The sequence below is a fragment of the Microtus ochrogaster genome (genome assembly GCF_000317375.1).
Source record: "Microtus ochrogaster isolate Prairie Vole_2 chromosome 14 unlocalized genomic scaffold, MicOch1.0 chr14_random_1, whole genome shotgun sequence".
Classification (NCBI taxonomy): domain Eukaryota; kingdom Metazoa; phylum Chordata; class Mammalia; order Rodentia; family Cricetidae; genus Microtus; species Microtus ochrogaster.
The window spans coordinates 649497-665525 of record NW_004949096.1 but is presented as its reverse complement, the minus strand read 5'-3'; positions in this window follow the sequence as shown (position 1 = coordinate 665525).

Sequence of the window (16029 nt, the reverse complement as noted above, 5' to 3'; positions counted from 1 at the left end):
CTCAGACACAATTCCGTGTTCCTAAAATTCCCTCCCCGGGTGTGGTATGAACAATGTCCTAATGAGGAACCAAAGTGCAGTTCCACCGGAGTTCACCTGGGGAAGCAAAGAGCCTGCTGGACTTGCGTACAGAGCCTGGATGAAGGAGTGCTGACAGGAACGTGGATGATCCTAAAGCAGCCATGCTGCAAACACTTTACCCAGCAGGGTCTACAGAGCTTCCTCACAGCCGCAGAGACCTAAACCCCATCGCCACGTTGCAGTTAGGACAAAATTGCATACACGTGACCAGGAAGAGCAGCCGGATGGATAACCAGGTCAGAGCCCTCTGACGCTCTCCGCCCCCTCCTTCCCGGAATCATCACGGACTCTCCCAAGTAGGCACAGCTCATCTTACAAAGATGGAGACTGTTTGGCTCTGAGAATAACACATCACAGCTCCAAGGTCCTTCCCAGACCAGGCTCTTAGCACCCGCTGCCCCCTCAGATTCAAGACGTGCCCCCCACCCCCATCTCTCACATCCCCGGATAAAGAGCATGGTCCCCCCCTCAGTGAGGCCTTTCAGACTCCACGTTTAAAGCCCCAACTGGGTCTCTACCATGTCCTATTATGATTCATGTCTTGGCGTGCATTTTAATCTTACATGGGTTTCCCGTAGTCCAGATTACTGTGACAGAGGTTGCTTGCCGGGCTGGAAACTCAACCCTCATGGCGCTGGAGGCCAGAGTCAGAGCTGAAAGTGTCAGCAGGCAAGTAGGGAGTTGACTCAGTTGGCAGAGCTTGAACCTGAGTTTGCCCTAGAATCCATGTTTGCGGTTTTGTTTTTAAATGCAGGCTGGCATGCTCTCATGTCCGTGTGAGGAAGCAGACCCCAGGCTTGCCAGCAGCCAGCAGAGCCTACTCGGTGGGTCCCAAATGAGAGAATCTCTCACGTGGTGCCCAAGGAACGTCCGTGGAGGCTGTCCTTCCACCGCCACACTCACGTGCCTGCACAGTGCCTTCCAGAGGCCCAGGACAGGCCCTCCCATTCCTTCCAGCTTCAGTGACTCGGGGTTCTGTAGCTTGTGACTCAGTTGTGTCTCTGTGTCTGCAAACAGACTTCCTCTCTTCTCTGGCCATCTTCCTCGGTGAAATGTCCATTACAAGGATATTTCTCTTTGGATCATCTTGAGATTCTTCCATATAAGGTCACATACACAGGCTCTAGGGTTTGGGGGTGGGGATACCCTACTTACTGAGCCATTAGATATTATTTTGCTCACACAGTCCCACCCAAGCTCAAACATGAAGCCCGTTGAGACAGACAGTGGGTCTGTCTCATCTGTGCTGAGGACCTGAAATAGTGGAGTCTGCATACCAGACATTGTCAGGACCAAACTAAAATCCAAGCACCAGAAATCTCAGCGAGTTAGCAGTAAGTTGCACTGTGCTGGCTCTGGCTCTCGTGCATTTTCTGTCTTTGCTCCCCACTGGTATGTGATTGTGTGGCTAGAATCTTCTAATTCATCTGAGCTAGAAATAGGCTGCTTCTCCCACTGACTTTCTCTCCCCTCCCTTCTCTCTCTCGTTCCCTCCCTCTTCTTTCTTCCTTTCCCTTCTGTCTTAGGGCTTCTAATGCTGTGGCAAAACACAGTCACCAAAAAGCTATTTGGAGAGGAAAGGGTGTGCTTCGTTTTATACTTCCAGATCACAGTCTGTCCCTGAGGGAAGTCAGGACAGGAACTCAAGCAGAGCAGGAACCTGGAGGCAGGAGCTGTGACAGAGGCCATAAAGGGGAGCTGATTATAGACTTGCTCCCTGTGGCTTGCTCAGCCTGTTTTCTTATAGCATCAAGGACCACAGCTCAGAGATGGTATTGTCCACTGTGAGCTAGGCCCTCCACACCAACCACCAGCCAAGACAGTGCAGCCCAGGCCTATCTGTTGGGGCATTTTCTCAGCTGAGATTCCCTCTTTCTTCCCAATGACTAGCTTGTTGGCAAGTTAACATAAAACTATTCAACACACTTACCTTCCTTCCCCCTTCTCTCTCTCCCTCCATTCCTCTCTTCCTCCTTTCCTCCCTCCTTCCCTCCCTCTCCCACTTTTTTTTCTCTTTCTCCTTCTCTCCCTTTCCTCCTGGTATTTCTTTAAAGCCGTGCCTCTCTGTGCTGCCCAGGCTGACCCTGAGTTCAGTCTGTGACCTGCCTACCCCACTCTCCTAAAGTGCTGTGTATCCGCATGCCCTATAGTTGGCGCCTGTTTTCTTTTAAAGGGTTAGAGACCCCAACTTTAGCAAAATGATAAAGTAACATTGTGCAACCTAAATACAGTCATTAACAGTTTTGCAAAGCCCTCATTATATTCCCCTGCAAATGGAATCCAGGTTGATTTATTAGGTTGTGCATAGTAGGGCAGTAGGTGCATTTGGAGCGTTAAGTTTTTCCTTTCAAGCCAGTGCACACCAGAAGACTAATACTCAGAGACTTGAACATCTGAGGCTGAATTTAACACTATTTAAAGAAAGAAAACCTTAGCCAGGGGACATAACTGTTAACATGGTGATTTGTAAAACCTCGGATTTCTAATAAGGTCTGACTGTTTCAAGGAAAACATATTTTGTTTCTAGGTAACATTTCAAGTCTTATTATGAACAAACACTACAAAATTGACTTGTAATGGGCAATACTGTAATGTCACAAGGCATTATTTAATGCCTAATGTGACTGAAAGCATTAATTGCTAGGAGCCATATCCTGTCCAAGCAGAACATGAACACACATTCTGTACCTCGTCTCTTCCTGTAGGCTTCCAGATGAACTCGAGTGTAACGAAAGGCACTTAGAGAAGCTGCGCTGTCTGTGGCTTTTCTTCACCTGCTTGGATTATGCGCTTGGTCTCTTGTTAGCAAGCACAGGAGTCACACCTGCTCAGAAGTGCACGGTAACAAGAGCTGCACAGAGCTCAGCTACCGTGTCTTGTGAAGCAGCGAATGGCCAGCGATTTCTTTAGAAGACTCTGGATTTTTTTAGTCACCTTTATAATAACAGCCTAGCTTCTTCCAAGAACATGCAATTGAGAGTTGGCTCTGTCTGCAGCCTTGAAATGAGTTTGGAGTGCTAGGATTGCCCACTGAAATCCAGTGAGTGGCCTTGGCTCATGCTGGAAAGCATGTGTCAGCACGCTTCACGGAATTTACCTAATCTTGGGGCTATTTCCAAAGAAACTATCTCGGCTCTCAATTTTGGTGAGTTCCAGGGGACTTGCTAGGTCAAATGCATCTCATCATCCCTTATTTCTTATTCATCATTGTAATTTTTCTTACATAAAGTAGAAAATGATGTCTGATTCACTACAGAAATATGGAAGAGAAATATAACCGTCATATACTTTTCTGCCTTGAAGGTGTGTAATGGGCACATGCAGCATCTGCGTTCCCCTGGAGAAAATGCTCCTGGCTGTCTACCAGGTACCAGGGGAGGGCAATCCTGCTGCCAAACCATGGTGAGCAGGGACTGTGATCACCATGGCACTGTTGTCCCCATTCCGCAAATCAGGGAATCACAAAGGGGAGCAGTGCCTCAAGTCCCACTCCACAGCTCATTAAAGAGGTAACTGCTAAGTGCCCATGTTGGGACACTTTGGTTAACATCTCTCCAAATCCTGAGCCACTTTTTCTGCCCGCTCTGGATTGAGACAGATCCACTCCTTTTTTGCTCTGCTCTGGAGAAGCCCACGGGCCAAAGGGATTTTGTTGACTCAGGGTGAGTGGTGCTCTTTGAGGCCACATTCCAAATCTCCATAGGCCTCAGAATTCATGCCCGGATGACCTCAGAGCACTTCTCAAGTAGAGCTTCCAAACGCTGGGCAGGGTGGCGGTGTATGCACCTCTAGTTTGCAGAATTAGCCAGTAGGGTCTCCTCCCAGGCTGCTGTGGTTCTCTTGTGCCCCCCTAAAATTCATACATTGAAACTGAAGACCTAATACGATGTTATTAAAGGCTCTCTAGAGGATGGTTAATTCAAAGGATCGGTGCCTCTAGAGACAAGATAAAAGGGAACCAGCCAGTCACCTTTGACCACCAACTCTTTTCTGATGTGAGGACACTTGATACCTCTGTGGAAGGAGAAGATCCATCGATAGCATAGCAGCCAGTGTCTTGGTCCTGGGTTTCTCAGCCTCCAGAACACTGAGAATTCTTTATAAAGAATCTTATAATGATCCAGATTATGTATCTTGTGATAAAAGAACAAACAAGCACAGCCTACACAATGCTATTGATAGGAAGAGTCATGGGGGAGTGACCGATAGTCATGGTCATTAAAGAGCAGTTACCTCTTTAATGAGCTGTGGAGTCATGGGGAGTTCCCATTCTGTTGTCCATACGTGTCGGGGGGGGGGTGTCTGTCACAACACTAGGACAGTCAGGACTGTTACCTAAAAACATGCTGTTCTTGCATAAGAGGCAGATTCAGGATATAAGTCCAGGTCTTGCTAAGGGTTCCCTTAGCCATTGTACCGCATCAACTCTGACCTAAGACCCTCTCAATTGAAAGACACTACAATCACTACACTGTTTAAAAACTGGTGGCAGAGCATGGTGCGGTGTAGAAACTCAGAACCACTGCGATGAGCTGAAGAGCCAGTGTGACAGAAAGATGGGTGCAGGGCTAGGGAGACAGCTCAGTCGATACAGTGTTTGCCTCAGGAACACAAGGACCTGAATCCAAACCTTTCAAAACTGCCTGGTGATGGATATGGGCATGTGTCTTCGTTACTGTTCTATTGCTGTGAAGAGACACCATGACGAAGGCAACATATAGAAGAAAACCTTTAATTGGGGGCTTGCTTAGGAGGATTAGTCTATGATCATCATAATGGGGAACATGGCAGCAGGCAGGCAAGCGTGGTGGAGAAGCAGCAAGAGCTTTACATCATGATCCACAGGCAGCAGGCAGAAGGAGAAACAGTGTGCCTGGTGTGGGTGTTTTAACCTTCAAAGACTACGCCTAGTGATATTATCTCTTAAGTTGCCTCCAATAGTTCCCCTTCCTGGTGATTAAGTATTCAAATATGTAAGCCAATAGGAGCCATTCTCATTCAGAGCACCACACTTAGTAACCCCAGCCCAGAGAGGCAGACAGGTGGATCCCTGAGGCTCACTGGCCAGACAGGCTAGTCTAATGGGTGAACCCCAGGCTAATGAGAGACTCTATCTCAAAGGAGTTAGATGACATTCCTGAAATGACGATCAGGATTGTCTTTGGCCTCCACATGATCACGCAGATACTCAAATGTAAACCCGCACATGAACATAGATACGTCTTCCATGCATATGCATACACACATAGATTTAAAGAGAAAGAAGAGTCCAAAGTCCTGCATGGACCCAAGTTTCAGCTCTGCCAGCCAAAAGCTCTGTGGTCTCTTCAGGTCACCTTTCTTTTTAGTCTATCCTGGCTGTACAGTGGAGTAAGCATACCCACCTCTAGGAGTGGTTGTGTAGCATGAGGAGACAACGCGAGAGGGAGACCCTCCAGGAATGAAGCGATGCACCGATACCAGAGTTGCCTCCAAGGGGCCACATGAGTAGGTCCAGAGCCAGAAGTCAGGGAGATCAATGCCTGGACACTGCAGTTTGCTGGGAAATAGTTCTCCGCGTTTTAGAATTATTATATGAAGTGTTTTTTAAAACCTTAACATTTAGCTAGGCAAAACATAGTAGCCTTAACGACAAAGGACTAGCATGTGGTCTTGTGTATACCATGCATGGCAAGGGCATTCCAGAACTAGTATAGGTAGCAGGGATTTGGCAACTCAATTCCACAGCTAACGAAGAGTCTCTATTTGTTTCAAAAGCATTCAGGAATCCAACTGTGAAAGTGTTGATGGGTTTCTGCCCTACCTGGTCCCACAGGCGTTCAGTCCCAAAGAAACCATTAGAGACCTTCTTTTCCAGATATATGAAAAAAGAATGGTGATTTTTTTTCCAGTATTGTAGTTCACAGTGACAAAAACAAAAATAAGTGAATGAAAACATGAGGTGTTTGTTTACTGGAAGAAGCCAAGGACATGTAATGAGTAATGGGAAATAGGCAACCTGGCTGGTAAGATACTGGCAACGAAGTAAGCAATTTCATTGGCTATAGAGAAGCTAACAGCTAACCTGCAGGCAGCGCGTGCCATTATGTGGAAATGGCCCCCTTCATGGCCCTTGGTTTGCTCAAGGTTGAGGGCTGCGTGGATAGAGCGAATATCAGTGGCTAGGTTGAGAGTGTGAGTTTTGAGTGTGGTGGTTTCACAGAGGCAAATGGCTTCTGTCTGCAGACTTCACTATCCATGTCTCATAAAAGGGTTAGAATGGTGCTTCCCTCGTTGCATAGCTGTGAGCTGTTCTCTACGATAAAGCGTGTAAAATACTTGGCTACAGGACTGACCCTTGGAGGTATTCCACTATGACTGTAGATGACTCTGCTATAAAATCATTTAAGGAATTGACAGCCATTTTAAGGGCAGAAATATATGCTAAGAAATTAAAAAGAATAAATGCACAGGGAACAACTTAAACTTTATTTTATGACATAAATTCCATGCATAGTGTAAGACAATCCATGCTATGCTGGACGCATCAGTTTCTGGAGATTGTTCCTGAAGTCTTCTGGAAGGTTCTCTGGCTTCCCCGTGGCTGGATTCACGAAGACATGGACTGCAGAACCCGTGGCGCATGCCAGAGGATCAAACTGTGCTAATTTAGGGTCGCCTAAGAAAAAACCATCAGTGATGTCATGGTGATCTACTGAAGGCATCTCCTCGGTGGACTTAGGAGGAAACACAGCCAGTCGGTAATACACACTGGAGCGACCCACTTTCTCCACAGCCAGGGCAGCCACTGGGATCTGAGGGAAGCTGATGGCTTTGTAGTATTGGCACTGATTGCTCACCATGAAACCCGTCAGGGGTGACTTTGGCAGGCTGGGATTCAGGCCGCAGTGCCTAGAAAGTGAAATAACAGTGCTTACTCTAGGTTCTCCCAACACCGACAACAATCCTAATCCAAAGGCTGTGTGTTCAGCGGCTTGGGAAGCCCAGTTCCATCACTTCTCACCTGCATTCCTTTGGACAAGTTATTTAACTTCCCTGCATCTCAGTTTCCACAACCATGTAATGCCCATGGCTGTAGTCTTCATAGTCTGACTATGAGCATTAAAAGGACAATGTTTAGGGCTGGAGAGATGACTCAGGGCTTCAAAACATGTTCTTCCAGAGCACTCAAGTTTCTGCCCACTTCCAACTGCCTATTACGTCAGCTCCAGGGACTTCAGTGCCTTCTTCTGGCCTCCCTGGTCACTACATTCATGTGCACATGCAAGTATACACATAGATAAAATAAAGCCTCTTTTTAAAGAATATGGATGTCTATCATTTAATATACCATAGTTCCTAGACATAATGATCTCTCACTAAACATAGGCGACTTCTGTATCATTCTGTCAGCTTGTCTAATTTCTGCTGTTGTGTTAATTAATACATACTGGCAAAAAGCAACTTCGAAAGGTTTTAGCTTGTAATTCCAGGCTACAGCCCATCACTGCAAGGAAGTCAAGGCCACAGGAACTTGAAATAGCTCGTCATGTCCATAGTCAAGAGCAGAGTGAAATGAATGCATGCATGCTTGCCAAAGCCTTATACTTACACAGGTCTGCATCCCATGCCCAGGGAATGCATGGATCTTCTTACATCAACCCCCACAATATGCCCTTAGGTCAAACCAATCTAGACCATCCCTCACTGAGACTGTCTTCCAAGATGATTCCAGATGGTACCATTTTTACAGTCAAAATTAACCTTCACACCTGTTTTTCTTCTCATCAAGAATTAGGTTTTTCTCCACTAGATAAGAGGGAAAACTCATTATAAGAAATTATATCTGGTGGCCAGTGGTGGCACACGCCTTTAATCTCTGCACTTGGGAGGTAGAGGCAGGTGGATCTCTGTGAGTTCAAGGCCAGCCTGGTCTACAAGAGCTAGTTCCAGGTTCCAGGACAGGCTTTATAGCTACTGAGAAACCCTGCCTCAAAGAGCCAAAAAGAAGGAAGTTATATTCTTTATCTCTGCCTCTAAACTTTGATCCTTTGATCTCTTTAAGAACGGGGGCTGCATCTCACTCAGTTTTTTTGCTTGTTAACAAGAAATGAAATGGCACTTGACACAGTGCTTGGAGGGCCGAATCCCAAATAGAGAGGGGATTCAGCATGAAGTTCCACCTCTCACAGAGGACCTTCCGGCAATCCTCAGCTGCTAAGAAAAGGAGAGTCAGTTTTCTCTAAGGATGTGGCCCTTGATGAGCTGACCGCGTTCCAGTGCAAGGCCGCACATCCAGGATATTTGGCAGCACAAAGTGGCCCATCTAGAGGGGAAGAAAGACACAGGTTGGTTGGGAAGGGAAGGGGGGATGAATTTGGCAAGAAGAGGAAGAAGAGGGAACATTATAATTGAGCAAAATTCTCAAAGAACTAAAAACAAACCAACAGGCAAGGTCAAACAGAGTGGGAAGGGAAAGGTCAAGGTCAAACAGAATAGGAAGGAGAAGCATCCTGCTAAGTTACAGCCCCTCCCTCCGTCGGCTGAAGACCCTGGCTGAAGACCCATTGCTATTGGGATTTAAGTATTTTCTTACTGCCCTTTCTTGCAGAGAACGAATGTGGAGCTCTCTGCAAGGAATAGTGATGGCTTGTAGACAGGTTTCACCCTAAAATTGTTCACTAGAAGTCGAGGAACAAAAAACAACTTAATTTCAGAATGGGCCCTGTGAGGGTCTTGTCACCTTTGTTACCCACCATTGTCACCCAGAGAAACACTGGGTACCTTTTACTTTCCCTCACGGAAAGTTGTCCAATGATAAAGACCCTTACAGAATGGTTGTTCTGTACCATCCTGGATGACCTCATTTGTTGCATAAGAGAATAGAGTATGTCCAGATTGCCTAGAAAGAAACTTTGAAAGGATGAACAGCAAACTGTTTTCAGTGACATCTAAGATTCACAAATGCTTTCTTTTTCTTTCAGCTTGTATGAATGTCTCCAACTGAACACAATTTGCTTTTGAAAGAAGAAAATGTTTTAAAATGACTGAATGTAAAAAAATAAAAGAAAAGAAGATTCAAAGATCTAAATGAGGCTCTTTGGTCTTGTCCCTGGCTGCCCTCCTCTGTGTACCTTCCTCAGGAACACCATGTCGTGATCTGTTCAAGTGCTCTAAAAAAGCATCATAGCCTGGATGGATTATAAACACAGAAGTTCATTTCATACAGTCCTGACATCCAGGGCATCTAAGATCAAGATGCTAACTGACTGGGGTCTGGCGACAGTCCACTTACTGCTTCACAGACAGCTTTAAAGTGTGCGCAGGGCAAAAGCAAAGGCATTTCCCTGGGTCTAGGTCATAAGGGCATTAATTCAATCCATGTAGCTCTGCCCTTGTCACCTAATCGGCTCCATGGGCCCCATCTAGAGCCCCTCATCCTGAAGATGAAGTTTCAATGCAGGCATCCAACATGACACAAACACCCATGGCATTGCACAGGGGAAAACTAACTGGGAATCTTTCTTTGTGCTCAGTCTCCAAGGTCCACTGAGAATCAGATCCCCTCTTCGCTTCCAGAGCCCTCCGTGGCTTTTCTGTGCTGAGCCACATTTCTCTCTCTTTTAGAGAGTGGAGAGCAGAGAAACAGTAGCTCTTCCCTCCAGGACAGAAATATTTCATGAGCTCCTTGTTTGTGTGTGAGCGTAGCTGGGATGCTCTTAAATAATTGAGACATGCCAGATTTCAACACAGCAACTACTGAGTACCGGAGTAGGGCAAGCCTGTGTTCCCTGCCTTCTTGTCTCTTCGGTTTTCCAAAGAACCCTGCAAGGCAGCATTTGCTCCCCTCTCCCCTACACACACACACACACACACACACACACACACACACACACACACACACACACACTTTACAGGGAAGGAAAAAAAGCAGAAGGATTTGCATTCAGTAGTGCTGGACTTGGCCCCAAACTCTGGGCTCTCTTGATGCAAATTCACAGTCCTTCCTGCCATCTTAGATAGTTAAACAACAACAACAACAAAAATCTGCATCTAAGGTCAGTGAATGGACTACATTTAAAAAAATGTTTTTAATTACTTGAGAAGTTCGTTCAATATATTTTGATAACCGCTCAACTAATCTACCTAACTCCTCTCATATCCACCCATCTCCCTAGCTCCACTGTGTGTGTTTTTGTGTGTGTGCATGCGTTCACATGCACGTGTGAGTGTTCAGTGTGGTCAACCTACCAGGAGCCATAAACCATACACCTCAGTCACTTCTGTGACTTGAGAGCAGTGTCATCACTCTGAAACCACATACAGCATGTTCAAAACATCACACCCCAGGCTGACTGGATTGGTGGTCACGACAGGCTCCCAGGGAGAAGCTTTTCTATTGCTGCTTTTCTTTTTCTCAAAGTTTCTATAGGTAAGGGTACTTTTCAAAGTCAAGTGGTTGTTAACCCCTCACAGATAAAGCCTTTCTATAGGCTACTACCTTTCCCTTGACCCAATGTTAGCTCGATCCCTTTGGTTGCAGAAGAAAGTCATGCTTTTCCCTCCTATTCTTACCTCCTTCTTTCCCATGCATTTTATCTCCATCTTCAATATCCCCAGCATGTCCTTGATGAGGAAGAGGAAAAGGCAAACGAGCTGGAAAGGAAGGGCCCTTCTACATACACTGTCGATCTCAAGCAAAAAATCACTGATTCAATCCCAGTGCGGATGTGATAAACTCAATTTTATCAAATGTGATAAAGTCAGGCTAAGTCCAGGGGTTCTGCCAGGTCAAAACAAGGCAGCCTACTGGATCTTGGGAAATGGGGATAGTTTTCAGAGATGTGATAGCTTAAAATGAGATGTTAAAAAGATACAGGAGTCACCCAAGTGACCAACAGAAAGAAAAACCCTCTGAGGGAAACAGCTCACATCAGAGGCCAGAGAGAGAAAAGCTCTTGGTGGAGACAGGAGAAGCTCCCATCATCTGGAACACAGGCTCCAGAGGAGACTGGGAAGGGTTTTGTGAATGAGCTTGGCCTTTATCCCAGGCAATGGGAAGGAAGTGCGTGTTCGTAAGGGAGAAGCAAGATGGGGATTGTTTAGTGAAATGGTCAATCGTTTGGAATGGAACAGTGGGTTCCAGGGGAGACAATAGTGCCTGGAGAGAAAGCAGCAAGGCAACTCTTCCCTCCTGGCAAAGATGCTGGTGGCTTGAACTAGTGACCACAGAGAAGATGGAAAACGGTCTGATGAACTCAAGAGGGTTGTTTTTTGTTTTTTTTGTTTTTTTGGCAGAACTTGTAGTCGCAGAATGAGGGAGAAGGCTCCTGAAACAGTAGTCTCCAAGCTTTTGCAAGGGACTGATGGCTCCATTTGTGGCAGGAGGGAATGGTGGCAAACGCTTGGTGCTGGCGAGGAAGAAAAATGAGTCGGGTGATGAAAAGGCTGAGTTGAGGGACTGGAAGGGTCTAAGAGGTGATCTGAGTCACTGCCTCTCTCAGTCCCTATCACTAGCCAAACCTGTCTTCTGAGCTCCAGACCTGCGCATTCGAGTGCTTCCTGGGAGAAGCTCGGAGCTGTGTGCTTAATGAAATCCAGTTCAGGCAGGCCACACAGAGGTCAGGGTGGGCTGTGAGACAGACAGTGTGTTAAGTCCGCAGGGAACTGGAAGGCAAGTGCCTGTCTGGCTCCGGGCAGACTCCGAGACTCGTGTGACCTGCCTGGTTTGTCCTTCAAGCCCCTAGTCTGTAACCATTGGGTGAAGTGAACAGCAAACGTGGGAGGAGACACTCACTGTCTTGGTGACCCAGAGACACAGTCTTACATAAGCTCATCCTCAGCTGGTGACTTCCTGTGATGTAACAAGCAACCGGAAGTGCGTGACTCACCCGCGCGAAGGCTAATCTTCCGTGTATTCTCAAGCCTATCTCAGTACACTGTAGACAGAGGAATGATTGCGTTGGAAGCGCCTTTGGAGTTGGGTCACCTAGGCTTTCAATCCTGATGCAATTCAGAATCTGTGAAAGGCTCAGATCCCCCACATAACTGTGAGACCTCCTGAGTAGTTTGCGAGGAGGTCCAGAAAGCCTAGCAGGCTGCAGGAGATGATGAGAATCAGCTTCTCCTGCAGAGCAGCACACTCTGATAAGGAAACAACCCAGATGAGGAGGCAAATGGCTCAGACACTCAGATCCCTTTACCCCACACTTTTCAGTGGGACTGCTCATCACCTCACCCCATGACTCAGCCCTGCTCTGGCTGGAGGACCAAGGCATCTCGGAGGCATTCACCGCCCAGAGTCAGATGAGAACTGCCCGCCATCCTGCTCAGACTTGTACCTGGCCCAGCAACTGTGTTCATTCTCTCCTCCAAGTTCCTATCTCCTTCAGTGAACCCATTTACTCCATTCTGCCTGAGCCTCTCAGAGGAAGCCCTGCCTACATGGCATCTGGTTTGTCTGAGGACACAGTCCCAGAGAGCATGTGCCTGTCAGGAAGTGAGAGGCCCTCGGGCAGATGGTTCTGCTACACCTTTGGGAGGAGGGCAGCTATTCATGTCCCTTGCTGTGACTCACAGAAAACTGGCTGTAGCCCATGGTCAGTCACCTGGAGAGCCAGGGCAGGAAGATGACAGGAAGCCCATCCCCCACCTCTCTCAACTAAAGACAGGTTTGGCAGTGGGAGCCCACGCAGGGCTGAGTTCTCAGGAAGCATCCCCCAGGATCTGCAGAACTGTCAGCCTCCGGAGACCAAGCTGGCATTTAAGAATGAACTACTTATGGCTCTGCCCAAGTCATTAGTATTGAATCAAGCATGCATGGATCTTGTCATCACAGAACGATTGGAGTCCACAAAGTCCAGGCAGACTAATAGTCCCTAAGTCAGCCATGTCCAGTAATTTGTCACAGTGTGCCTTGGATGGCGTGTACCTTTAACTCACAGAGATCCTCCTGCCTCTTGCCCACAAGTGCTGGAACTAGAGTTACAGACCACCACACCAGTTTAAAGTCCTCTCCTTTTGCTCTATTGTTTGTTGTTGTTGTTTGTTGTGGTACTGGGAACTCTGACTCAAAGACAGAAGACAACAGGGCCAGCTACTGAGACAGACTTTAGGCCAAGGCAATTTGCAGAGTAAATAGAATTTAATGACCATTGACTGCACTGCTGTGTAGAGAGACCCCGCCTTTTGGGGCGGGACAGCCTTGGGCGAATGTTTTTACTAATTAATTGGGACGCGCGGACTGGAGCCCTTCCTGTTTCCGGTGTACGGTGGATCGCTGAACTCCGGGTGTGTGAGTGTGCTTTTATATTAAAATTGTCTTCTTGTACCCACTGGCCTGGATTAATTAAATTCGCCTTCACTGCTGTAACAGGCATTTCCTCAGGAGGTTCAGCATGGGTCCTTGGTAGCAAAGACTCAAGCATAACCAATTTGTGATGTGACGATATTAATAGTTGGTAACCTAAGCGTGACTGCTCAACTGTACCAATTTAACCATACCCTGGTGTTTGGTGCTGGTAGAAGACAGGTTTTCTTCTCTGCTGGGTCCTACAATAATCACAGAGATGGAGAACACTTCATTACAAACAAAGAGGACTGTGTAAGAAAGCAATATGTACAGTCGTATGAGATGCTGCAATAAAGGAACCCAGCTTGGAGCGAGGCAAGTGGAGCATAGAGCTTTTGAGGTTCCAGGAAGAGGTAGGTGAAGCTGGACCATGAGATGGGATGGGAGAACAGTGATGGGTGAGCTGGGGGAGGGAGAATGGCCCTACCCTGTGCAAACTGCACTTTCACCTAACAGAGTGGGACTGTTCTGTGGGAGGAAGGTAACGGCATAATCATGTTTGCACCTCAAGACCAGCACGCTAGGAATGGACTGGCGCAGGCAGGGAGGATGCAGAGGCAGGTCAGGAAACCACAGACTCGATGGACGGGAACGGCAGAGACTGAGTGTGGCTTCCAGGGAGACTCATGGAGAGATGAGAAGAAAGAAATCTGGGTTTTCTTGGCCAGCCGCCTTCCTCTGATGAAAGTCGTAGCTGACACCAGTTATGTCACAGGAAGAGCACATGTCCCCACAGGCTGTTTACCAGGAAGGAGCTGTGACTTAGTGGACCTGCTTCAGTCACCTGTCATTCTGCCTGGCTTTGCCTAGGTTCCGATCCCATTGTCTAGTGTAGTCAAGTTCTTCCAGAACATTATCACACAGCTAAGGGAAATGACCAAACAGATAAATAAACTTATTTGAAATGTATGGAAGCTGCTTTGGGGATGGGAAGCAGTGACGATGAAAACGGAACAGAATGCTTTCTGACAATCTCATATTTAAAGCAAGCACGACCTCAAGTGCACTGGGTTTTTTTCTTCTTCTTTGATTAGTTTCGTGTTGCTCTGGAGCATATTTTGGCTCTATTTACAGGACAAATTATCTCAGAGGTAACAAGAAAAATTTCTCAAAACTAAAGTCTAGCAAGATGCGAGATTGAGCAAACATCTAAATAAGCCTTTAGTCCGAGCTATGTTTATCTTGGTACTCTGCAATATACCAATATAAAAAATAAAAAAATGATATTTCTAAACCGAGTTGCCTAGCTCCAAAGAAGTGAGCAATCGTTTAGATTAGGAATATTGTGCAGACCCAGTGGGCTGCAGACTGTAGTTAGTGCAGTTTTAGTGCACATCCAGAAGGTCCCAGACTGGAGAAAATCAAAATAATGGAAATTATCTGCTCTGAGAGCAGAACCATTTCTCTGCAACCACATTCTCACAGGAAGTTCATTCTGGTAAATCAGTGTCAAAATGACAAGACAATCTAACATGTCTCTAGAGGCATAATATATAACAAGCAAAAGAAAAAAATACAAATCTGTGTTCAGAAGATTAAGGAATGGGATCTTTTTTTTCCTTGAAAATTGAAAGAGTGAAACAAATTCATTAAAACATTTTGAATGAAAACAGAAAGACCACGACACGATGCTCAATTAACAGAAAACACTATCAGCTGGAATAAATGTAGGAGACAGCCATCTGATTTTTCCGACGCTAAGAAGCAGAGTCTGTCGATAAATACAGATCCGGAGGAGAAGCTGTGGTAGGAGGGAGAAGCTTGCACAGGAAGTGCAGATGGCATTGCAACTTTCTGCTCTGTGCTCTCTTCCTTTGCTGGAGCTGTTCCCTAAGAAATGCTTCAAGGACCACACTCTGAGCTATGATTAGAAAGTCACTGGAGTCCTTAAAACTAAGCAAGCAATGACCTGGTCATTGTCCTGGGTCCACTGAGAAGGACAAGCCTCCCCTGCCACAGCATTCAGACAGGCCACTAAGGGGCTGCCTGACAGCCAGGTACCGACAAGGGCAGAAGGAGCAGCGGTTTAGAATCCCCTGCATGCCAGGGATTTCTTATCTAGAAAGGGCAGAACTGGAGGAGGCAGAGGATTGATAGAGACTTTAGGAAGATGTTTTGGGGGGACTGAGGAGACAGTCAATCAAGTGCTTGCTGGACAAGCCTGAGAACCCGAGTTCAGATTCTCAGCACCCACATAAAAAGGCAGGGTGCCATGATGTCCATCTGTAATCCCAGCACTGGGGACTTGAAGACAGGAGGAGCCCTGGCGTTTGCTGACCACTCAGTCCAGCCAGATCTATAAGCTCTAGGTCCTGGTCTCAGAAAATACAGTGGAAAGTGATTGTAGAAAGATACCTGATGTATATATTCCACACTTTCTTCATCCATTCTTCCATTGAAGGGCATCTAGATTGTTTCCAGGTTCTGGCTACTACTCAGCAGTAAAGAACAAGGACTTCTTGAATTTTGCATGCAAATGGATGGAAATAGAAAACACTCTCCTGAGTGAGGTAAGCCAGACCCAAAAAGAGAAACATGGGATGTACTCACTCATATTTGGTTTCTAGCCATAAATAAAGGACATTGAGCCTATAATTAGTGATCCTAGAGAAGCTAAA